Here is a 26,490-nt window from a genome sequence, read left to right on the forward strand (position 1 = left end):
CAGATCGGACCGGATTTTTGATCCATTGACAACCCTACTTGCAGATGTCCAAAATATATCTCTTTTTGTGTACCACTACTAAATTTTATTCCTTGGTAAGAAAGTAATAAACTTTTCGTACTTCATACTTAAAAGCATACAAGAATAGTATCGATGACTTTCAAATCCCGTCACCTATATATTAAGACCCTTCGGCCAATAAAGACCCTGTCACGCTTGTCAAGTTCCTATAATTTCTGTATTACACCTTATGACCATAAGCTATAAGCATGAACATTCACAATAATGAAGCCACATAAACCGAAGGCGTAATGGAGCCACATAAACTGAAGGCTTATGTGGGTCCCTCCTTTTTAAATTTCGTCCTTATTCATCAACCTACTTTTCATGTGCATCTCACCCGTGCATCATGTCATCCTACTACTCCGTTATCCTACTAGCTCTTCTTCGCCTCCCACGTGTTCCCCTGACTCCCACCACCCACCGGCCACCACTCTTAAATTATAGACGACACATGGTGTTAGATAATAAGTGTAGTGAAATACAACACATAGGGGGGGAGGCGGGGGTGAATGTGTTTTATTGGATTTTAATTACTTGTGAAAGTGTTTGCCTTTTATTTGAACAAAGTAGATAAGAACTTGTAGTGATAAAATATTTAACTACAGATACATAAACAAATTATCAAAAACTCACTTCATTGTATTAATTAAATTTGTTTTGCTACAAATCTGTGTTCTTATCTATAATTCTTGAGAGAGAATATAAGATTTTTCCTAGATCTGTTTGTTACTTCTAAACTAAGGACATGTGCATGCTTTATAGACCAATAACACGGGTTTATAAAACTTGAACTAAAATGTACTAACAAAGTTTCTAAAACTCTCTTGTCTATTTTCATTTCCAGTGTTAACAAATCTGTGCAGAATCTTTAGGTATATGACCATCCTTTATCCAGTAAATCTTATCCCTTGATCTTGTATTTTTCAAGTTGCATTTTTAGTCTTTCCAATTCAGTGATAAAATTATTTGTTGACTGATAATCTTGAATCTTCAATTTTTCCGCATTCTGAATTATGAGATAGTTTTTCGAGATCTATATTTATTCTGTAGAGATGTCACATATCGATAAGTATAATGACTTATCGACATCTTGAGTTCTCTACATTTGTTTCTGACTTATCGAGGTCTTCAGTTCTCTGCATGTAGAATGACCTGTCGATATCTCCAGTTCTCTACATAGGCTTTTGACTTGTCGATATCTCTAGTTCTCTACATGAGGATTTGGCTTGTCGATATCTCTAGATCTTTATGTGAAGAAATGACTTCTCAATATCTTTAATTCTCTACATGTTCCTTTTGACTTGTCGATATATGAGATCTCTACATGTATATTGACTTGTCAATATCTCTTGGGACTTCTCTACAAGTCATTTTGGACTTCTCGACATAATTCTCGATATTTTTTGATCTGTGACTTGTCGATATCTTGACTTAACATATTTTTCTTAGAACAATATTATTCAAATCAAAGTTGCTAACCTTCTCTCTGAGGCATGATCAGGATTTGATCTTCTTCCAGAGTTTATTCCTTAGCTTGAAGGGTGTTCACAGAAAAATCCCCCAATCCAATCTACTTAACATTTTTACAGACTCAAGTAATAAAATTACTGAATACAAATTTAGATTATCATACATCTTATCCTTAGGGTTGTCATGATAACTTAGTCTTGTTATGTACAAGCATGTCTGTTAGGAATATGTTGTAGGCTTGATAATATTTTACCAAAACACCTTAGTAGATTTATTAAGTGAATTTGTAGCTTTCAACGGATAATCTTACTCTATCATCCGTTGAAAGAGTTGCTTATGTTTAAATAAGTTTTTGTAGCACATCCTTGTATACTGTAATGTCTTGGAGAATTAGAAGTTGTTGGATAGTCTAAGTCATGTTGACTACAAGATTGATATGCAAAATAGGTTGGCTACTTGTAAATATTACATGCCTTATAATCTTGCATAAATGAAACCGAGTTAACTGCTATGGAAATACTTTCAACGGATGTTTCTATAAGACTTCAACAGATGACCCGAGTTCCAATCAATGGATGATCCAAAAGAGTCTCGATGGATAATCAACAGAGTCTCGACGGATAATCAACAGAGTCTCGACGAATAACAAATTCAAATAGGAGTTGATAGCGACTTGAAAATCACACGGGTTGATTGTATACAAAAGGAATGTGGCAGCATGTAATCATGATTATGAAGATCAAGAAGCATTTCCATTTTCATGCAAAACATGGACGTTCAAAGATACCATATCTATCTGGATTGCATTGGACAGAGAAATGAAGAAACATGTGATTAGACCTAGATAATAAACTTAAGTTTTGTCTTACTACACATGTAACTTGGTGATACATAAACCAAGCGTTGCAAAGATTTATTTATCGATTTACACAGTAAAAAATAAGCAAGAACAAAAGAGCATTTGTAATATGTATCTTTTAAGAACTCTTAAGTTTAAGTTTTTAAAAACTCTTGTAAGCAGCTGTGTACTTTTGCATCACAGAGATCTTCTACATTTATATATATCTCTGGTGGTAACAATAATCCGCCAGAAAGTTTTAAACATCCTTGTTTATTTACTTTGTGTTTGAATACTTAAATATTTATTATCCACAATCATCCTACTCAAACATTGTTATATTTATATTTGTAATAAGTTTTTAAAATCGAAAAGAAATCATAATTCTATTCAACCCCCCTTTCTGTAATTCTGTAATTAGATTTTCTGGGAATAACAATTGGTATCAGAGCAAGCTCTTGACATACTAAGAGTTTAAAGATCAAAATAACTAACAACATGAGCATGAAGGATGTTGGAGTGAAGATCCCCTTTCTGGATAAAGACAACTATCACCACTGGAAGGTGAAAATGCACCTGCATCTTCTCTCTCAAGATGAAAGATATGTTGATTGGATTGAGAAAGGCCCTCATGTTCCTCGAGGAGTTGCTTCAGATACTGAAGGAGCTATAGAAAATGGGAAAAGTATTCCAAAGCCACAATCAGAATGGACAGATGAAGCCATTGAGCAAGTGCACAAAGATAAAAAGGCTATGAACATTCAGTTGAATGGTCTTGATGGAGATATGTTTGACAATGTCATCAACTGTAAAACTGCTATAAAAATTTAGGATACAATTCAAATTATATGTGATGGAACTGAACAAGTGAGGGAAAAAAGATGCAACTTCTAATCCAGCAGTATGAGCACTTTCATTGTGAAGACAGTGAATCTTTGAGTGACATCTTTAGTAGATTTCAAAAACTACTAAATGCACTAAAGATGCATGGAAGAGTCTATCGGATAAAAGATTCAAACCTGAATTTCTTTAGATACCAAAAGAATGGAAGCCTATGACTGTTTCTCTCAGAAATTCTCAAGATTATAAGGAGTTTACTTTGGAGAGATTGTATGACATTCTAAAAAATTATGAGCTTGAGTTGGAACAAGATGAGCAGATAGAGAAAGGAAGGAAGAAGGGATGATCTATAGATTTGGTTGCTGAACAAGAGAGAGTGAAAGAGATGAAGGTTGAAGCTGTGGAATCTACACCAAACTCTAGGGTTTGTGAAGGAAAAGGAAAAGGGCTAGTGGATGAACATGAAGATCATTTTAGTCAGGATGAAATGGAGGACATAGATGAACATCTATCGTTCCTATCAAGAAGGTTTTCCAAGCTCAAATTTAAAAAGAATTTCGGAGCAGCCCAGCCAAATAGAAATATGGTGGATAAATCCAAATTCAAATGTTTCAAATGTGGCTTGAGTGGTCACTTTGCAAGTGAATGCAGAAAGCCTAATTATGAGAAAAAGAAGTTTGAGCCTGTAGATTACAAAAAGAAGTACTTTGAACTGCTAAAAAAAAGGCAAGGGCTTTCCTGACTCAACAAAATGACTGAACAACTGATGGGGTAGATGAAGTTGAAGAAACAAGCTATGTCAATCTAGCTCTAATGGCCAAATCAGATGAAACAAAGGTCAGTTCTTCAAGTAATCAGAGAAACATAAAGAATCTTTGGTATTTGGATAGTGGTTACTCAAGGCACATGACTGGAGATTCTACCCTGCTCATTGAGTTCAAGGAGAGAGCCGGGCCAAGTATTACTTTTGGAGATGACAACAAAGGGTATACTGTCGGATATGGCCTGATTTATAAAGAAAATGTCATCATTGAAGATGTTACTCTAGTGGATGGACTTAAACACAATCTTTTAAGTTTCAGCCAGCTATGTGACAAGGGCAACTCATTAACATTCAATTCAGAAGGATGGACTGTGTGATGCCTTTCATAAAGGAAAACAAATCAAGGCATCATTCAAGAAGAAGTTTGAATCTACAATTGAAGAACCACTGTAACTATTGCATATGGACTTGTTTGGACCAGTTAATGTGTTGTCAATCTCAAAGAAAAGATATTGCTTAGTGATTGTGGATGATTTCTCAAAGTTTACATGGACATATTTCCTAAAATCTAAAGATGAAGCTAGTGAAATCAATATCAATCATATAAGGTGTTAGATATATTTGATGATGTCATGGCTAATATAATTTATGTTTAGATTTCAGATCTTACTTAATAGGATAAATCAATACTTAACCGTTGATCAGTACTTATACTGGAAGTCAGGACTTAAGGATATCAGTACTTATATTATCAGGAGATAATCATCAGAAGTTAGATATCAGAACTTAAGTGCTGAAGGATGATCAGATAAGGACAGTAGATGATTAAAGGAAAGAAGATCAAGATAAACATAAGAAGAGATATGCATGAAGAAGGAGTTCCGTGAAGAATGGAATACTTGGAAGAAAAGATATCTGATTGATATATTTTAGGAAGCAGAATTATATTCCATATCAATTAGCGATTATCTTGTAACTGTGTAGTATATAAACACAGACATAGGGTTTACACTATAAGTCTTATCATATTCGAGAAGATTATTCATTGTAACCCTAGCAGCTCTCGTGATATTTGTTCATCACTGAGAGGTAACAGTTCCATACTGTAACAAAGTTTATTGTTTCAATAAAGTTTGTTTTCTGTTACTTAAGATTTTAAAGTTTGATTTGATTGTATTATACACTGTATTCACCCCCTCTATAGTGCATGTGACCTAACAAGTGGTATCAGAGCCTATCTGTTAACACACATACAGTTAAAGATCCAAACACAATCATGTCTGACACAGAAACTCCAACTAAGCCTACCAAAACTGAGGAACCACCAAAGACACAAATTCAGAGTCGGTATGAGACCATCAGAGTTCCCATACTGAGACCATCTGAATATCCCATATGGAAGGTAAGGATGACCATGTTCCTGGAAGCAACAGATCCAGAATACCTTGATAGAATCAAGGAAGGGCCTCACAAACCAACCAAGCTTGCTGTTGCAGTTGCAGGTGAAGCAGCAAAGACTGTACCAAAGGAAAAGAGTGATTATACTGCTGAAGATATAGCATCAATTGCTAAGGATGCTAAGGTACGACACTTACTGCATAGTGCCATTGATAATGTAATGTCAAACAGGGTAATCAACTGCAAGACTGCTAAGGAGATATGGGATGCTCTGGAAACAAGGTGTCAGGGAACTGACACAATTAAGAAGAACATGAAGACAATACTCACTCAAGAGTATGAACACTTTGACTCAAAGATTAATGAGTCATTGAATGATTTATATGATAGATTTGTCAAACTTTTGAATGATTTGTCATTGGTTGATAAAGAGTATGATCTTGAAGATTCAAACCCTAAATTCCTGTTAGCTCTTCCTGAATGCTGGGATTTGAAGGCAACAACAATAAGAGACAACTACAATCTTGATGAAACAACTCTTGATGAAATCTATGGAATGCTCAAGACTCATGAACTTGAGATGGAACAAAGAAGCAAGAGGAAAGGAGGAAAGTTAAGGACAGTTGCTCTTAAGGCTGAAGAAGAATCCCCCAAAGCAGCTTCCTCAAGGAAAGACAAGGGTAAAGCTCTTGTTATAAAGTCTGATACTGAGTCATCAAGTTCTGAAAGTGATAATGACTCAGATTCTGAAAGCTTGTCTGAGACTGATGTTGATGAGGAGATGATGAAGCTTTGTGCTCTTATGGTGAATGGAATCACAAAGATTGCATATAGGAAGTTCAGGAAGGGAAAGAAGTTTTCCAGGAAAGGCATAAGTTCTGATAAGAAGAATTTCAGAAGATCTGAAGGCAGAGGAGGAAAGTCTGACAGAGGAGATTATACCAATGTTAAATGCTATAACTGTGGTGAGAAAGGTCACATATCTCCTGATTGCAAGAAGGTAAAGGGTGACAAAGGCAAGGCTCTTGTCACAAAGCAGAAAAGCTGGACAGACACCTCAGACTCTGAAAGTGAGGAGAACTATGCATTAATGGCAAATGCTGATAAAGAAAGTGCTGAGAGCAGTTCTGAAGCTGCTGAAACAAAGGTACCTCAGACTACTTATGCTTTTCATACTAATGATATTAATGAGTTGAGAAGATATCTTAAAACCATGTTTGTTAGTTATAGAGATCAAACTTTAACATGTGAAAGATTAACTTCTGAAAATCTTGCTTTTAAGAAAAGAAATAATTTCTTAGAAAAAGAGTTAGTCATGTTTCATCAAACTCAGAAGGATAGAGATGATGCTTTCTATGTTAGGGATGAAGTGCTAAAAATGAATGAATCTCTAAAAACTGAGTTAGAAAAGGAAAGAGAGATTATCAGGACTTGGACTAATTCTGGCAAAACAACTCAAAATTTGCTAAGTAGTGGAAACTGGAAAGAGGGCTTAGGTTATGGAGAAGATAAGAATGATAAAGGAACTGAAGAAATTAAGCATGTTGTTAAGCAAAAGCCAAAGTTAAAACCTGTTAAGTTTGTAACTGTAACGTTTGAAAATGAGAAATCAGAAGTTAAAGAGGAATTAACTTCTGACAAACTAAAATAGGAAAAGACAGCTGGAGTAAACATAGGCTTAATGACAAAGAAGCAGCTTAAGCATAAGCTGAAAGATGTTAAGAATGCAAACAAGGTAAAATCACCTAGGAAAAATAGGAATGGAAAGGAAGGTGTGAATAAAAGCAATGATTATAAACCTGTTCCTGATGCTCCTAGGAAAACATGTCATAACTATGGAAGTTCTAATCATCTGGCTTCTTTTTGCAGGAAGAATAAGAATATTAACTCCTTACCTTCAAAATCAGGAGTTAAGAGTCAGTCTGTTAGATACAAACCACAAAATCCTTGTTTTCATTGTGGTAGTTTATGGCATTCCATTTATACTTGTAAGGAATATCATAGTTTGTACTATGATTATTATCAAATAAAACCTTCTTTGAAGAAAGTTTCCATTGTTCCTTCTAGTATAAATTCTGATTCAAAGTCTGATAATGTAAGTTCTGAAAAGAAAAATGTTAACATAAACTCTGATGCTAAATCCGCTGCAAATGTTAACAAACTTAATAAGACCAAAGGATCCAAGCAAGTCTGGGTCCTTAAAACTAATAATTAGTGGTCTTTGTGATTGCAGGGCAACAGGAAAAATATTCTAGTTCTGGACAGTGGATGTTCAGGACATATGACTGGAAATAAGGCCCTGCTATCAGACTTTGTGGAGAAAGCTGGCCCAAGTGTTTCCTATGGAGATGGCAACATTGGAAAAACATTGGGATATGGCAATATCAATCTTGGGAATGTCATAATTAAAGAAGTAGCTCTGGTCTCAGGACTTAAACACAATCTGCTGAGTATAAGTCAAATCTGTGACAGAGGTTATCATGTTGATTTCTTTGAAGAACACTGTGAAATTGTGAGTAAATCTAAAGGCAAAGTTGTTCTGAAAGGATACAGGCGTGGTAACATTTATGAAACTAAGCTTTCAACAAGTACGGATGGTTCTGCAATTTATCTGATGAGTAGAGCATCAATTGAAGAAAGCTGGAATTGGCACAAGAAACTCTCTCATTTAAATTTAAACAATATAAATGAACTGGTCAAGAAAGATCTTGTGAGAGGATTGCCAAAATCAGTATTTGCTCCTGATGGTCTTTGTGATTCATGTCAGAAGGCCAAACAAAGAAAATCTTCATTCAAGAGCAAGACTGAATCATCAATTCTTGAGCCTTATCATCTACTACATGTTGATCTATTTGGTCCAGTGAATGTCATGTCTATTGCAAAGAAGAAGTATGCGTTGGTCATAGTGGATGAGTTCACCAGATACACATGGGTGTATTTCTTGCACACAAAAAGTGAAACTGCATCTATCTTGATTGATCATGTCAAATATCTGGATAAATTGGTCAAAGATTCTGTGAAAATCTTAAGGAGTGATAATGGCACTGAGTTCAAGAATTTGATGATGGAAGAGTTCTGCAAAACCATGGAATAAAGCAGGAATTTTCTGCTCCTGGAACTCCACAACAAAATGGAGTTGTTAAAAGGAAGAATAGAACTCTCATTGAAGTTGCACGTACAATGCTTGAAGAAGCAAAGCTTCCAACCTATTTCTGGGCTGAAGCTGTGCAGACTGCTTGTTTTACTCAAAATGCAACACTTATTAACAAGCATGGAAAAACACCGTATGAGATGGTGAAGAAAAAGAAGCCAAATCTGAAGTACTTTCATGTATTTGGATGCAAGTGTTTTGTTCTCAAGACTCATCCTGAACAACTATCCAAGTTTGATCTAAAAGCTGATGAAGGAATCTTTGTTAGATATCCACTTTCCACAAAAGCCTTCAGAGTCTATAATTTGAGAACAAAAGTGTTCATGGAATCTATCAATTTCTCTTTTGATGACAAGAAGATTACTGGTCTTGAAGATTTCATTGACCATGATCAGCTGAGATTTGAAAATGAAGACTCAAATTCTGATACTGAAAATCCTGACAGTCTAAGTCCTGATACTGTAAACTCTGATGGATTAGACTCTGATGTTATTGAAACTGTGGTGACTACGTCAAAGGAAGATGCACCTATGCAGGGGGAGCATACTCAAGATCCTACCACATCTCAAGAAACATCAGAACATACATCTGGCTCTTCAAGTTCTGATTCGTCAAGTTCTGATAAGCCAAATTCTGATAGTGCTGAAAATCTAAATTCTGAAGAATCCAACTCAGAGAGTATAGTTTCAGGGGGAGCATCAGAAAATGAAAATGAAGACAACATGGATCATGGGGGAGCATCCAGTTCTAGAGAAAACCTTCCATCTGCAAGGAAGTGGACAAAGTCACATACACCTGATTTGATAATTGGAAATCCTGATGCAGGTGTCAGAACTAGAACAGGTAATCCAGTTCAACACTCTATGACAAAGCACATCAGCATCAGGTACCACTTCATAAGGGAACATATGGATGAAGGTACAGTGGAATTGCACTTTGTTCCAACAGATCAACAACTAGCAGATATCTTCACAAAACCACTGTGTGAAGCCACTTTTACAAGATTGGTAAATGAACTTGGAATGGTTTCAGGTTCTTTTTCTAAATCTGTCTAGTTTTGTTCTGTTTCATTAGACTTTATGATCAGTATTTACAGAATGTAATCTCTTTGTGTATTCTGTGATTAATAGAAATATGCGTTCAAGTACTGATTGTTGTCTAATATATGTTTCTAAACTCTGATAAGTGATATGTCTGTTTAAGTAACTATTCGATCCTATGAGGATAACTGTGCTAGATACTGACCTAGTAGTCTTCAATAAACAGATGATCCCATGTAAGAAGTAATTATTTCTGTGGAAATCTTATGACACAAGCAAATTCTGATAATTGAGCTTAGTTGAGTTTACTTTGTTTATCTTATTACTAAGTCACAAATTAAAATAATTGAGCTAAGTCTGAAATTTAGCTTAATGCACACACTAATCACTCCATCTGAATGATGAAAATTACTGTGGTGGTCTATGTTGTTTTAGATAAACAGTCATTGTGTCATTTTGCACTAACTCTGAGGACAAGTTCTGGTTGCATATTCTGACGATTAAGTTCTGAAGAGTATAACTCAGAACTTGTATGAGGATTTACTTAGATAGGCATTCCTTTTTCGAGTTAAGAAATTATGTTCTGATGACTGTTAAGTTCTGATATAAGTCTAAGTTCTGATATTACAGTCTAATTCTTTACTTGACTTATCTGTTGATAAAATTTGATAACAGTCTCGGTTCAAACTAGAATATGTTGAAGTGGAAGATTAATAGTCACTATGGTTAGTGTTAATGGTATTCGTACTTGAACAGTCCATTTTTACTTGTTTCTTGTGCGCATTCAACCATGTTTTCTCCTTCCAATGAATGTTATTCTTTTTCCAAGTCTGGGGAGACGAGGTAGAATTAATTCTACCCGTCAGCATTAAATACTTTTACGTCTCCTGGCATTCTCTTGCCTATATAAGCAGCCACTTCACATCAGCCTTCCCATCAAATTCTTTCTCACAAACTTACCTTCATACTTTTTCTTTCAAAAACACAATGGTCAGATACAACATGTTTTTGAACTACCAAAACTTCAATATGGAGCTAAGCTGTACCGACTGGCAACAGGAATGGCACGTCACGGCCATTCCTGAGGAGATATGGGACTCTGTCTCACAGGAGGTACTGACCCACCTCCTGTTCTTCTATATGGACTACCATCGCCATCTGGAGCGATTGAAGGAGGAACGGCTGGAAGCTCTTCGCCAGCAAGAGCGAATCATCCGACTCGCCATTCTGTTTGTCGAGAATAGGAAGAAGAAATGATTTAATCTTGTCTTCTTCCTGTTTTTCTTCATCATCAGCCTTGCCCTGCTTCTTGAGCTAGGACAAAAGGTGTTGACGTTAGGTTTAGTAGCTTAGGGAAATCTTGTATAAGTACTGATGTAATTTCAATTTCATGAATGTATTCTCTTGATATATATTAATGAAATTTGTTTTTGTTTCAAGATTTTGTCTCTAAGTTATTTTGTAATGCATCGGTAAATCCTGATTTATTCATATTCTGATGACCATATAAATTCTGTTTTAATTTAAGTTCTGATTTTATTACTGCATGTCAGACAGGTGTCCAACGGTAACATTTTTTTTCAGAGTATAAGTACGACAAAGAGAGGATTTCTTTAATCTTTTATTTCCTTCATACTTTTTTCTCTCTACTTGCTTTTACTCTCACTTTCTCTCTTCTTCTCTCGTTGGTTTTTCATACAGACATTTTATCAAACACCTAACAGGCACTCTTCAATCTCAATTTTTCACATGGCACCTAAGGACTTAATCATTGATGGAGCTAAGTTTGTTCCAAACAACTATGCTGTAATTCTTGATCATGCTGAAGCTCCATCTGAATTGCATTTTGTGCAAGATCTTCTTGCACACAGTGAGATTGGGTATGCATTAACCCAGCCTTCAGTCTTTTCGAGCCAACGAGTTCTGACGTTTTGGCGGACTGGGCACTTTGATGATGGTGGTAAACATGGCACTCCCAGTATTATTTTCGAAGTGGGTGATTCATCTTATGCAGTTACTCCTGGTACAATACGCAGGGCTCTACATCTCCCAGAAGAGTGTACTTTTTCAATTCCAGAGGAATCAACTCTTCAGAAGTTAATGGCTAATTTGGGATATGAAAAGAGTTTGGCAAAACTTGGGTAGTTGAAACGGGCTCATATCAGAAGAGAATGGAGCTTCTTCTTCGACTGCATCACCAAAGCTTTTGGGAACAAATGTTTGAATTTTGATGCTATCCCAATTCTGAGTCAGCACATCGGGTATGCTATTATCAATCAAACTCATTTTGATTTTACAACTGGTATAATTGGTTTTATTGGGGATAGGATGACAGAGGATAGGAATGTTGTCTATTTTGCTAGATTCTGTCAACTTATTTATACTTTTTGTACTGATGAACCTCAATTAGTCAGTTCCTCAACCTCACCTTTTAAAGTTGCAAAACGCTACTTTAATGACCTGGTAAATGCTGACACTAAGAAATCAGTGGTTAGACCATTACAGATTCCTCAGTCTGTAAAACAGATCCTAGTAAATGCTGATCCTGATACTTATAGATCTGTTTACTCTGATGTCCAACCAACAACAAACACCCAAAAACCATCATCCTCAGCACCTACCACTCATTCTACTCAACCTACCCTCAGGACATATCTCAAATCCTATCTCTCCACTTTACAGACTGATCAACCCTCATCCTCAGCACCTACTGTGAAGCCTTCATCCTCCAAGCCAAAGAGGACAAAGACTGTTCCTCAAACACTTCAAAAGAGAAGGAGGATTGCCTTGAGAGATGAATCTGATACTGAGGACTAGGTTCCTTCTTCAGAACCTGTTGTTGGTGAAGCTGTGAAAGAGACTTCTCAGAAGGATTCTGGAATTGGGGGATCTAGGCTTCTCAAAAGGCTTAGAAGAATGACAGTTCCTGAAACTCCCAAGGAATCCAAATCAACGACGAGATACAAGAAACAGAGGGCAAAAAGGCCAGTGTCAGATGATGAAGAGGAAGCAGCTAAGGAAGGGGATCAGGAATCTCTGATCTCACAAGATAAGGAATTTGCTCCAGTCACTTCTTCTCCATCAACTCCATCTCAGGAAGCTGTTTTTGAAAAGGCTAACACACCATCTGTGTCTCCTGTTGATCCAGGCACAAGTGCTGATATTGATGTTCAAAACTTGGTTGTGCCTGAAGTAATTCTCTTAGAAGCTCCAACATCAACTAATCCTTCAACAACACCTGTTACTGATGCTGTTCAAACTCCAGAGTTATCTACAACACCTTCTCTGCATCAAGATGTTGATGATCAGACTTTAGGTGAGCATCAGGATATGGCTGTTGATCAGAACTTAGAACCAGATCAGCAATTAGAGGATGCTGAAGCCTCCATTGCTACTCACACTGTTGTCTTATCAGAAGATACTGATTCTTTAAGTTCTGATGCTGCAAATGCTGGAGATACTGGTGATGCTGCTCCAACTGCAGATGCTGATGCAGCAGGTTCTTCAAGACATGCTCCTCAACAGACTATTCTAAAGTCTGAACTAGTTAAGAAGTTTGTTACCAGAGAAGCACCAGTACCTTGGAGTGAAACTCCTGCAGGACAGGAGTGGACTAAGGAATGGAACTCAGTTTCATGTGTTCCAACTGAAAAGCATCTTGCTGAGCACTTGACTAAAGCTGATGAAATGTTAAATTCTGATGATTTCAAAACCCAGCTTAGAGTCACTGCATTGAGTACTAAACATCTACAAGGTCTTCACTCAACTACTCATGCAGAGCTACACAAGATTCAGGAAGAATTTATCAAACAGGAACAAGTCTGGAAAATTGATAAGAAAAAGTTCTTCAAACCTACCTTTGACAGGATTGCTTATATTGAGAAGACTCAAGATCATCAACAAGCTCAGATTGATGATATTCTGAAAAATCAAGCTTCTCAGCAATCACAACTGACTGAAATCCAATCCTCAGTGGAATTGCTTATCTCTCTTCTACTTCCTGCTGATGCCAAAAAGGGGGAGAAAGTAATTAAGTCTAAATGCAAGACTGACAAGACACTGACAGGAAAGGATGATGAAAAAGATGATCAAGGAAACCCTGGAATGGGTAGAGGTCATAGTCAAGGTAGAAGATTCACATCAAGAAAAGCTGAAATCACAAGTCACAGGACAAGTTCTGATACTGGGAAAAGAATAAGTTCTGCTGCTGGTAAAAGGATAAGTTCTGATGAACTTTTAGATCTTGATGAGGAAATGTCAAGACAGTTATTTCTTCAGGAAAATCCAGGAATGGACTTGGAAAGTTTAATGGAAGAAGAAGCCAGGCTTAAATCAGAGAAAGTCACATCTAAATCTGAAGCTTCTGGTAAAAAGCCACTTCCAAAACTCAAAGGCATTGTGATCAAAGAAAGGACACATACTGAAGCAACATTGGCTAGATCACAACCGCAGATAGATCAAAGATCCAAGGGTAAAGAAAAGGTTGGTGAACCTATCAAGGTTTATGTGCCTCCTGAGGATGAAGAAATTACTGATGAAAAGGATAATCTTGCTCTGATTTCAAGAAAAGTTCTTAAAATAACCTCTGACATGGCTCAAGTTGTTCAGAGTCAAGAAATTGTAAGTTCTGATATTCAGAAGAAGCAAGTAACCTCTGACATAGCTCAAGTTAACTTGATATCAGAAGATAGATCAAAGACACTCCTACCAGGATTCACTAAAGCAAAACAGACTCAACCTTTGAAGACTACTGCAAGTGGTTTTGAAGCTAGAGTAGTTACTGGAAAGGAAGCAAGAGACAAAACTGGATTGGGAAGTGCTGATGAAAGAAGAATACATAACACTACCAATGATCCAACTTCCTTGAGTGAACCAGGTATTGGAGCAACTCTTGAGAGATTGAATCAACTGGAATCTGTACAAATGGTTTACCATACCTACTTGAAAGAATACATCTTGTTGTATTTCATGACAGATGCTAGGGTTTATCATATAAGACAAAATGCCATTCCATTGAAGTATTTTGAAGAATTGGAGCATGTACTATTCTTACTTCAAGTGGATGACAGAATAACAGGAACTGCTGCAAAATATTTGAAAGAACAGATTCAGAGACAGAAAAGGCTTTATTCTTTTAAGTCTGACAGCACATATGTTCCAAAGTACAGAGATCACAATGGTGATATAGTTGAAATGAAGCCCAACACTGCTAAGATTATAACTACCTATCTGGGGTACAGGGCTGTTGAATTCAATCTTGAGTCTGATAAAGCTTATTTAATCAGACTGGATCAGGATATAAGAAAAGCAAAGATCAATGATATCAGAGCTGCAATCTTTCAAATTGGTGAAGATACTGCAGAGCTTAAAGATGCCAAAAGGAGAATGATTGATGAACTTAGATATGCTGAGAGATGTTTGTTGAAGAATTATCTTAGAACAACTCCTAACATCAGAGAGATAAGATGATGAAGCCAAGTCGAAGATCTACAACTGCTTAAATTCTGATATTTGTACAGACTGAAGTTGTTATCAGAAGTTGAATATTGGTAAAGCTTTAAGGACTGTAAGTTGTAGTTATCTAGTCTAATTCTCATGCATTTGTACTTAATGTTTTTGACATCCTCAAATATTTGTTAAACTTGTATATTATGCTAATTTACAAGTTGGGGGAGATTGTTAGATATATTTGATAATGTCATGGCTAATATAATTTATATTTAGATTTCAGGTCTTACTTAACAGGACAAATCAGTACTTAACCGTTGATCAGTACTTATACTGGAAGTCAGGACTTAAGGATATCAGTACTTATATTATCAGGAGATAATCATCAGAAGTTAGATATCAGAACTTAAGTGCTGAAGGACGATCAGATAAGGACAGTAGCTGATTAAAGGAAAGAAGATCAAGATAAACATAAGAAGAGATATGCATGAAGAAGGAGTTTCGTGAAGAATGGAATACTTGGAAGAAAAGATATCTGATTGATATATTTTAGGAAGCAGAATTATATTCCATATCAATTAGCGATTATCTTGTAACTGTGTAGTATATAAACACAGACATAGGGTTTACACTATAAGTGTTATCATATTCGAGAAGATTATTCATTGTAACCCTAGCAGCTCTCGTGATATTTGTTCATCACTGAGAGGTAACAGTTCCATACTGTAACAGAGTTTATTGTTTCAATAAAGTTTGTTTTCTGTTACTTAAGATTTTAAAGTTCGATTTGATTGTATTATACACTGTATTCACCCCCTCTACAGTGCGTGTGACCTAACATAAGGTGTAACGCCCCCAAATCCGGGGTCAGAATATTTGGTCGTCACTATGAAACCTCAATCCAAATTAACATGTTAAGTCAATAAATAAATGCCAGCGGAAGATATTTATCATAAATGACCCCAAATTAATCCAAGATCTTTTAAGGTTACAGTTCTAGAAACAAGAATTTCAAATTCCAAAAATAATTTTTTTCACTTTCTTTTAAAACTCTTTTCAATAAATTCTAACTCAAAACTAAACCCACTAGTATAACTTCGAAATGAAGTATACTAGGCCCAAATATAATACACAACTATAATATAATATAATATAAACAACTTTATACAATAAAACTTACACTAGCCCGCAAACCCTGGACCAACCACCTTCCAAGAGCTTCTTCTTTGCTTCCTCGAATTACACGGCTAAACAGCGCAATCTAATCCTCAATGGAGGTTAAATTTAAAAACAGGCAAGTATGAGCGAAAGAAATGCTCAGCAAGATCATTATAGCGAATATAGGGTCGTTTTGATATAAACCCGACATCTGCATTAGAGCAGAACATTTAAAATCATAATTGCTGAATCATAAAACTCTTTTTAATATTTTCAAGCGAAAGGCTTCAACAATACTTTTAAACCTGACAAGAATGAAACTCGTAAAACAGTGTTTACGGAAATATCATAAACCACAATAATAAGAAGCAGTGATTATGGATTGAATCATAAACTTTACTCAAAACCGAACTCTTAAAATTAATACTTATTTTGTTGTCATATCAAATTAGATTTCAATACGAACTTTGATGCTCACAACACCTATACTGAAGTCAACATCAATCATCTATACTAATACCACCTTTGATATTTAACAACAACGTAAGTATCAACATAAATCAGAATCTGAATCAAAACTGCATTTCATCATTATTCTAAAACAGAAACAGTTGGTAAATCATTTATTCTATGATTATCAAAACAATAAAGAAATTTAGATATCAATTTAGATTGGAACCAATAACATTTCATGATGTTCCCGATGATCAGTCGCGAAACAAGACCGGTATCCCGCAACCATACCGTAAATATAGGTACTACCCGTATCCTGAAGACATACGGTACCTATAGGGCGCCAGAAAAGGCATAACTAGCCTTAAAAGATATTACAGCTGGACCGATATCTCGATCACCTACGCTGTAACCAATAACCAGTAACCAGTAACCATTCCAATCTTAAAAACCTTTTATTGAAAAAGGAGCCGAATCATTCGAGATCCTAAATAATTTTATTCCCCCATTCACTTGGGCAATAATTCTCGCAACAAAATCATCTTTCTCAAAATCCAAAACATTTATAAATCCGATAATTGGATAAGTAAAATCACTTAGCTATTCTGAACATAGAACATCAGAAGAATACGTGCATAAACAAAATCATTTAATTCAGCGACATGTAAAATATTTATCTATCTCGAACTGAATAGGGAAAGCAATACTGGCATGATAAAATTCAAAATAAATATCACTTGAACAATAAGTGATGATAGGGATACTTGCCTTTGGGTTTTTAGCAGTTAGTCACACTCGCAAACACGCATCTATTCTGACATTCTGTCTCAAGACATCACCGTCCTTCTTTTCAACACTTGACTGATATGTTGCTCCTGCGATTGCTAGAAGCCAGATACCCAATACCATTCCATCTCATTCTTTATCCAACGTCTTGTCCCGATCAACTCGAGAGATCCGCATCTATAATTAAAAAATATATCTTTAATTGTCTAAACGATAATCACTCGACGAACTGCGCGTCAAAATCGTATCGTCTACCCATACGATAGCCCACACATAAATATAACAGACAATCACATGACTCTTGACCCACATACACATAATTCATATAACACGTAATCACATAACTCACGTATCACATAATTCATATAACACAGGACTCGGTACGTTTAAAACTGAAATTGGGTCAAAATACGATTTATCGATCAATAATCGACTTAGAATGACTTGTAAAACAAGTAACCTTTCGAAATAAAATTATTTGGGTCTCAAAAGTATTTTTAATGAAAGCGGAATATTTTTCTGAGACTGTACGCGTTCGTTTCGTATTAAACAGACGAACGGTTGATTTATTATGAATTTTTGAACATTTTTTGGAATTAAAACGGGTCTCCAACTCATTTTATAACTAAATAATAGTGCTCGAACACCCGAAAATAATTTTATAAGAATTATTGAGCCTGGAAAATAATTTAAAATAATATTTTAAAGCTTCGAAACTATTTTTCAGAATTTTTAAATCATAAGAAATAATTAACTCGAATTAAATAATCAATTAAAATTTATTAACTAAATAATTTGGATTTATTTTCAAATAATACTAAATATAATAATTTTCAGAACTAAAAATAATATTTTCTTGGAAATCGGACAGCACCTCCTCTATTTCTCGGACTGCTAGTCGATATCATATCGACACAACCAACGACAATCAACACAATAATTTATATTTGCGCGTATAAACACTCCAGAAATGAATAACACAGTCAAAAATGACTTCTACAACCACTTCTAAAAACTACGAAATAAATATATAAACACTAATATGCTATAATATACCCAAAATATAAACGCAGAATCTCGGAATCCTTACCCAAAATAAATTCTGGTCACTCCAAAGAGAATATCTGATGTCCGGAAAATATCTCCAGAAAAATCCGAAATTAATAGCCATAGATATATAAACGCTGAGATGCCATGTGGAGTAATCACCGCCTCCAAACTCTTTTTCTACGCCCCGAAAATAAATTAAAACGGAGAATATGCTGCGCAAATTATCTCCTCAAAACTTTGCAATATATATATATCTATGCGTAGGTATCGAAGCGCTGATCGTTAATATATATAATAATTGAAATTTGGATGAACGGTTTGAGAGATATGAATTTTTGAAAATTGAAAAGTATATAAACAGGGAGAAAGACAGAGAGACAGAAGAGAAGGAGGGGGAAGAACCTGTCGGATAAAAGAAAAGGGGGGAGGGGTAATACGCGGGTGGGGCAGGGGTGTGGCTGACATGTTTCTTTCTTTTTTTTTTGGTTTGTTTTTTTTTTCTTTTATCCACTGTAGTACTTGCAGTACTTATCAACATACAAGCCTAATTTTGTCCCGAAATTTAGAATTTAACGAGCATACTTACGGGTACAATTAACCCGAAAATTACCAAATAAGTTTTAAAATTCTCGGAATAATTAAAAACTAATAAAATTAAATTTTCATAATTTTTAAAGCATTTTTGACTTGCGCGCTATACCCGTATTTTACAATTTAACGAACCGAGCTGCACTTGAAACAAATTCAGAAAATCACGAAAATAATCTTAAAATGTTACAAATATCCCGAAGTTTATAAAAACATAAATTTCGTAATTTTAAAACAATTTTTGAAACGCAATTTATACCCGCTTTTAGCAATTAACGATTCAACGCGTGGGTAAAATTAATCCTAAAAATTCCCAAAATAATTTTAAAATTCTCAGGATATTCCAAACTTAAATAAATATGAGTTTCATAATTTTTGAAGAATTTTGGAATTAAATACGGATTTTACAAATAAATGAAATCTAAAAATCATACAGGGCTAAATAATTGATGAAATATTGATTTCCAAATTTTATAAAATCTCAAAAATAATTATTGTAATTATAAAGGCATAAAAATAATTTGAAAGGTAATTTAAATATTTATGAAATTAAATTTTCAATAAAATCACTTTTAAAGACAAAAACAAAACGATACGACTCAGTAACTAATAATACAAATAATCCTCAATCACAATTTAGTTCCACACAATTAATATTACATACAACACATAGCAGACATAATATCCATCCAATCCCTAATATTACTAAACGAACTCAATTTACCGATATCAATAAAATGATCGATTTTCAAATAAACTTTTGAAAATAATACATTTAAGTAAATATTTTTAGAAATTAACAAGGATCGATATAACACTCAACAATTAGCACATTACCATTTAATTAACACAAACTCGTGAAATATGAATAAAATTATCCACCATTTTATTCCTTCTAAATCAGAAAATCACATAAACATATTCAAATATTACTAATAATAATTCTGAAAATACGGGATATCACATAAGGCAAGTCAACAATGATCCTGATCTCAAAGTAAGAAGAATCAAGGGTGACAATGGAACTGAGTTCAAGAATTCTGTAATGAGGTTGTTTTGTGAATATTCCTGAGGTTGTTTTCAGCAGAAAGGACTCCACAACATAATGGAGTGGTGGAAAGAAAGAATAGATCTCATATTGAAGCTGCAAGGACAATGCTAGAAGAATCAAAGTTACCAACTTACTTTTCGGCAGAAGCTGTAAATATTGTATGCTACACTCAAAATATTTCTTTGGTCAATTAAGAAAAATGCATGATACCTTATCAATTATTCAAGAACAGGAATCCAACACTAAACTTTCTTCATGTCTTTGGCTGCAAATGCTATATTCTAAGGAATCAAACTGAGCAGAATGGAAAGTTTAATGGCAAAGCAAATGAAGGTTTTTTTGTTGGGTATGCAGTTGGAAAAGCATACAGATTCTAGAATCTCAAAACCAACATTGTTATGGAATCCATACATGTTGTGTTTGATGATAAGAATATTGAAGGACTGCAAGATGATGGTTTCCATGAAAGCCTCAAATTTGACAATGTTGAGATGAACTGTGATGATAGTGATGATGAAAGTGATCAAGAAATAATCTCTAAGGATAATGCAGAAAAGTCAGCAACAAATGAAGCACAAAATTCTACATCCATCCAAAGACAAGGTGCATCATCCGTTGAAAGACAAACTGTATCATCCGTCGAAAGGCAAAACTCAACATCTGTTGAACCATCAATATGAGTTGAAAGTCAATATAGATCACACACAGAAAGGACCCCAACTTCAAGTCAAATATCAACAAACTCAGGGGAGTTTCTTTTAATCAAAACTCAGTCACACATCAAGACAACTTTGAGGCCTCTTCACCATGAGCTAGTCTACCACAATAAAGGAAATGGACTAGAGATCACCCATTTGAACTAATTATTGGTGATGCATCTTCAAGAGTGCAAAAAAGGAAAGCCACTCAAGAAGAATGTTTATACAACAACTTTCTGTCACAGGAAGAGCCAAAGAAGGTAGAAGAAGCTTTGTTGGATCCTGATTGGGTTTTAGCTATATATGAAGAGCTAAACCAATTTGAAAGAAATAAAATATGGAAGTCGGTACCCAAACCTAAAGGAAATAATCCTATTGACACCAAATGGGTATTCAGAACCAAGATTGATGAAAATGGCATAGTAGTCAAGAACAAAGCTAGATTTGGTGAGGGCTATTGTCAATAAGAAGGAATTGATTTTGATGAGAGCTTTACTGCTGTTGCAAGACTTGGAGTCATCAGAATCTTTCTAGCCTATGCAGCCTATGCCAATTTCAAGGTCTATCAAATGGATGTTAAGAGTGCTTTTTTGAATGGAGATTTGGAGGAGGAATTCTATGTTAGTCAACCTCTTGGTTTTGAAGACCCAAAATTTCCAGATTATATCTACTATCTTTTAAAAGCACTTTATGGATTAAAGCAGACACCTAGAGCCTAGTATGACACTTTGTCAAAATTCCTTTTAGAAAATCATTTCACAAGTGGTACTGTTGACAAAACTCTTTTCTTTCAAAATGTTAATGGCTCTAGTATACTTGTTCAGATTTATGTAGATGATATTATATTTGGCTCTACAGATGAGAAACTCTATAAAAAGTTGGCCAAATTGATGCAAACTAAGTATGAAATGAGCATGATGGGAGAACTACCTTACTTTCTTGGTTTACAAGTTAAGCAAGTTAGTGATGGAATATTCATTAGTCAAACCAAATATATTCATGATCTTTTAAAGAAGTTTGACTTAATGGATTACATATCTGCAAAAACTCTCATGGCCACTGTCACTAAACTTGAATTGAACACTACTGAAAAGTTTGTGGACATTTCAAGCTATAGAGGCATGGTTGGCTCACTTTTATATTTAACAGCCAGTAGACCAAATATAATGTTTGCTACTTATCTTTGTGCTAGATTTTAAGCTGATCCTAGAGAATCCCATTTAGTAGCTATTAAAAGAAATTTCAGATATCTCAAAGGAACACCAAAACTTGGCATTTGGTATCCTAGAGATTCTGGTTTTGATCTGTTTGGTTATTTAGATGCAGATTATGCAGGTTATGAAATAGACAGAAAAAGTAAATAGGGACTTATCAATTTATAGGAAACAAGCTAGAGTCTTGGTTTAGTAAGAAACAAAATTCAGTTTCTACTTCTACAACCGAGGCTGAATATATTGCTGCTAGTAGTTGTTGTGCACATATTCTATGGATGAAAAATCAGTTATTGGATTATGGTCTACATGTGGATAAGATTCCAATTATATGTGACAACACAAGTGCCATTGCCATAACTGAAAATCCTGTGCAGCATTCAAGGACAAAGCACATTGATATCAAGTACCACTTCATTCAAGAACATGTCATGTATGGTATTGTGGAACTTCACTTTGTTCCAAGTGAGCAGTAACTTGCAGAAATCTTTACCAAGCCACTTGATGAGTCAACTTTCACTAGGTTGGTAAGTGAGTTAGGTATGCTTAATTATTCCGAAATTGTTTTGATGTCTGAGCAATTTTTATTATAGCCAGAAATAAATTTAATTTTTCCTAAAAAGATGAAATTTTGGCTAAGTCAAAATTTACATATCGACGGATGTTCATTATTCGTTGAAAGTGAATATCCATTGAATTTCATTATCTGTTGAAAATCAAATATTTTTTTGGGTACTTTATATCTCGACATATATTTGTTTAATCTATATCCGTTGAAATGCTTTAATCATAGCCGTTAATTCTATATCTTGTTAGATATATTTGATAATGTCATGTCTAATATGATTTGTGTTTAATTTTCAGATATTACTTAAACAAGACAAATCAGTACTTAACTGGAAATCAGTACTTATACTGAAGTCAGAACTTAAGTTATCAGAACTTAAGTTATCAGGAGATATTTATCAGAAGATAATATCAGGACTTAAGAAGACTTTCAGATAAGGAAGGCGACTGATTGAAAGGAAAGAAGATCAAGACAAACGCAAGAAGAGATATGCATGAAAAAGGAATTCTATGAAGAATATAATACTTGGAAGAAAAGATATCTGATTGATATATTTTAGGAAGCAGAATTATATTCCATATCAATTAGCAATTATCTTGTAACTGTGTAGTATATAACACAAACATAGGGTTTACACTATAAGTGTTATCATTATCGAGAATAATATTCATTATAACCCTAACAGCTCTCGTGATATTTGTTCATCACTGAGAGAGGACAGTTCCATCTTGTAACAGAGTTTATTATATTGAATAAAGTCTGTTTTCTGTTACTTGAGTTCTTTAATTCGATTTGATTGTGATAAACACTGTATTCAACCCCCTTCTACAGTGTGTGTGACCTAACAAGTGATAAACACTGTATTCAACCCCCTTCTGCAGATCTGTTAACACACAAACAGTTTAAGATCCAAAAACAATCATGTCTGAAGAAGAAACTCTAACCAAGCCCACCAAAACTGAAGAACTTTCAAAGACTCAAATCCATAGTCGATATGAGACTATTAGAGTTCCCATGCTGAAACCATCTGAATATTCCATATGGAAGGTGAGGATATCTATGTTTCTGGAAGCTACTGATCCAGAATACCTTGACAGAATCAATGAAGGACCACACAAGCCAACCAAACTCGCTGTTGTAGTTGCAGGTCAACCAGCAAAGTCTGTACCAAAGGAGAAGAGTGATTACACTGCTGAAGATATCTCTTCAATTGCTAAGGATGCTAAGGTACGACACTTGCTGCATAGTGCTATTGATAATGTAATGTCAAACAGGGTAATCAACTACAAGACTGCAAAGGAAATATGGGATGCTTTGGAGACAAGATGCCTGGGAACTGAATCAGTTAAGAAGAACATGAAGACAATACTCACTCAAGAGTATGAACACTTTAACTCAAAGGCTGATGAGTCATTATCTGGTTTATATGACAGATTTGTCAAACTCTTGAATGATTTGTCACTAGTTGACAAGGAGTATGATCTTGAGAATTCGAATCTTAAATTCATGTTAGCACTTCCTAAAAGTTGGGATTTGAAGGCCACCACTATAAGAGACAACTATAATCTTGAAGAAACAACTCTTGATGAAATTTATGGGATGCTCAAGACTCATGAACTTGAGATGGAACAAAGAAGCAAGAGAAAATGAGGAAAGTCAAGGACAGTTGCTCTTAAGGCTGAGGAGCAATCTCCCAAAGCAGCTACCTCAAGGAAAGGCAAGGGAAAAGCTCTCATCACAAAGTCTGATACTGAGTCATCAAGTTCTGATAGTGATGATGACTCAGAAACTGAAAGCTTGCCTGAGATGGATACTGATGAAGAGATGATGAAGCTGTGTGCTCTTATGGTGAAAAGAATCACAAGAATTACATACAGAAAATTCAGGAAGGGAAAGAAATTTTCCAGGAAAGGTGCAAGTTCTGATAAGAAGAGTTTCAGAAAATCTGAAGGCAAAAGATGGAAGTCTGACATAGGAGATTACAGAAATGTCAAATGCTACAACTGTGGTGAGAAAGGCCACATATCTCCTGATTATAAGAAAGTGAAGAGTGACAAAGGCAAGGCTCTTGTCACAAAGAAGAAAAGCTAGACATACACTTCAGATTCTGAAAGTGAGGAAAACTATGCCTTGATGGCAAATGCTGATAGCAGTTCTGATGCTGCTGAGTTAAAGGTACCTCAAACTACTTATGCCTTTCATACTGATGATATTAATGAGTTAAGAAGATATCTTAAAACCATATTCATTAGTTATAGAGATCAAATTTTAACATATGAAAGATTAACTTCTGAAAATCTTGCTTGTAAAAAGAGGAATGATTATTTAGAAAAAGAGTTAGTCATGTTCCATCAAACTCAGAAAGATAGAGATGATGCTTTTTATGTTAGGGATGAAGTACTTAAAATGAATGAATCTCTAAAAACTGAGTTAGAAAAGGAAAGAGAGATAATCAGAACTTGGACTAACTCTGGCAGAACAAATCAGAATTTGTTAAGTAGTGGAAACTGGAAAGAGGGCTTAGGTTATGAAGATGATAAGAATGATAAAGGAACTGTAGAAATTAAGCTTATAGTTGTTAAACAAAAGCCAAAGTTGAAACATGTTAAGTTTGTAGCTGTAAATTCTAATACTGATAAATCAGAAGTTAAAGAGGAATTAACTTCTGGCAAACTAAAACAGGAAAAGCCAACTGAAGTTAATATAGGCTTAATGACAAAGAAGCAGCTTAAGCATAAGCTGAAAGATGTTAAGAATGTAAATAAGGTAAAGTCACCTAGGAAAAATAGGAATGGAAAGGAAGGTGTGAATAAAAGTAATGATTACAAGTCTATTCCTAATGCTCCTAGAAAAACATGTTATAACTGTGGAAATTCTAACCATCTGGCTTCTTCTTGCAGGAAAAATAAGAACATAAACTCCTTACCTTCAAAGTCAGGAGTTAAGAGTCAGTCTGTTAGATATAGGTCATAAAATCCTTGTTTTCATTGTGGTAGTTTATGGCATTCCATTTATACTTGTAAGGAATATCATAGTTTGTACTATGATTATTATCAAATAAAACCTTCTTTAAAGAAAGTTAGCATTGTTCCTTCTAGTGTAAGTCCTGATACAAAGTCTGATAGTGTAAATGCTGATAAGAAAAATGTTAACATAAACTCTGATGCTAAATCCACTGCAAATGTTAACAAACTTAATAAGGCCAAATGATCCAAGCAAGTCTGGATCCTTAAAACTAATCATTAATGGTCTTTGTGATTGCAGGGCAACAGGAAAAACATCCTAGTTCTGGACAGTGGATGTTCAGGACATATGACTGGAAATAAAGCCCTGCTATCAGACTTTGTGGAGAAAGCTGGTCCAAGTGTTTCTTATGGAGATGACAATATTGGAAAAACCTTGGGATATGGCAATATCAATCTGGGGAATGTCATCATTGAAAAAGTAGCTCTGGTCTCAGGCATGGTAACATTTATGAAGCCAAGCTTTCAGCATGTACTGATGGTTCTACAATCTGTCTGATAAGTAGAGCATCAATTGAAGAAAGCTGGAATTGGCACAAGAAACTCTCTCATTTAAATTTCAACAATATAAATGAACTATTCAAGAAAGATCTTGTGAGAGGACTGTCAAAATCAGTATTTGCTCCTGATGGCCTTTGTGATTCATGTCAGAAGGCTAAACAAAGAAAATCTTCATTCAAGAGCAAGACTGAATCATCAATTCTTGAGCCTTATCATCTACTATATGTTGATCTATTTGGTCCAGTGAATGTCATGTCTATTGTAAAGAAGAAATATGCTATGGTCATAGTGGATGAGTTCACCAGATACACATGGGTGTATTTCTTGCACATAAAAAGTGAAACCTCGTCCATCTTGATTGATCATGTCAAGCAACTGGATAAATTGGTCAA

This window comes from Apium graveolens, chromosome 7, assembly GCF_009905375.1.
Source record: "Apium graveolens cultivar Ventura chromosome 7, ASM990537v1, whole genome shotgun sequence".
Taxonomy (NCBI): Eukaryota; Viridiplantae; Streptophyta; class Magnoliopsida; order Apiales; family Apiaceae; genus Apium; species Apium graveolens.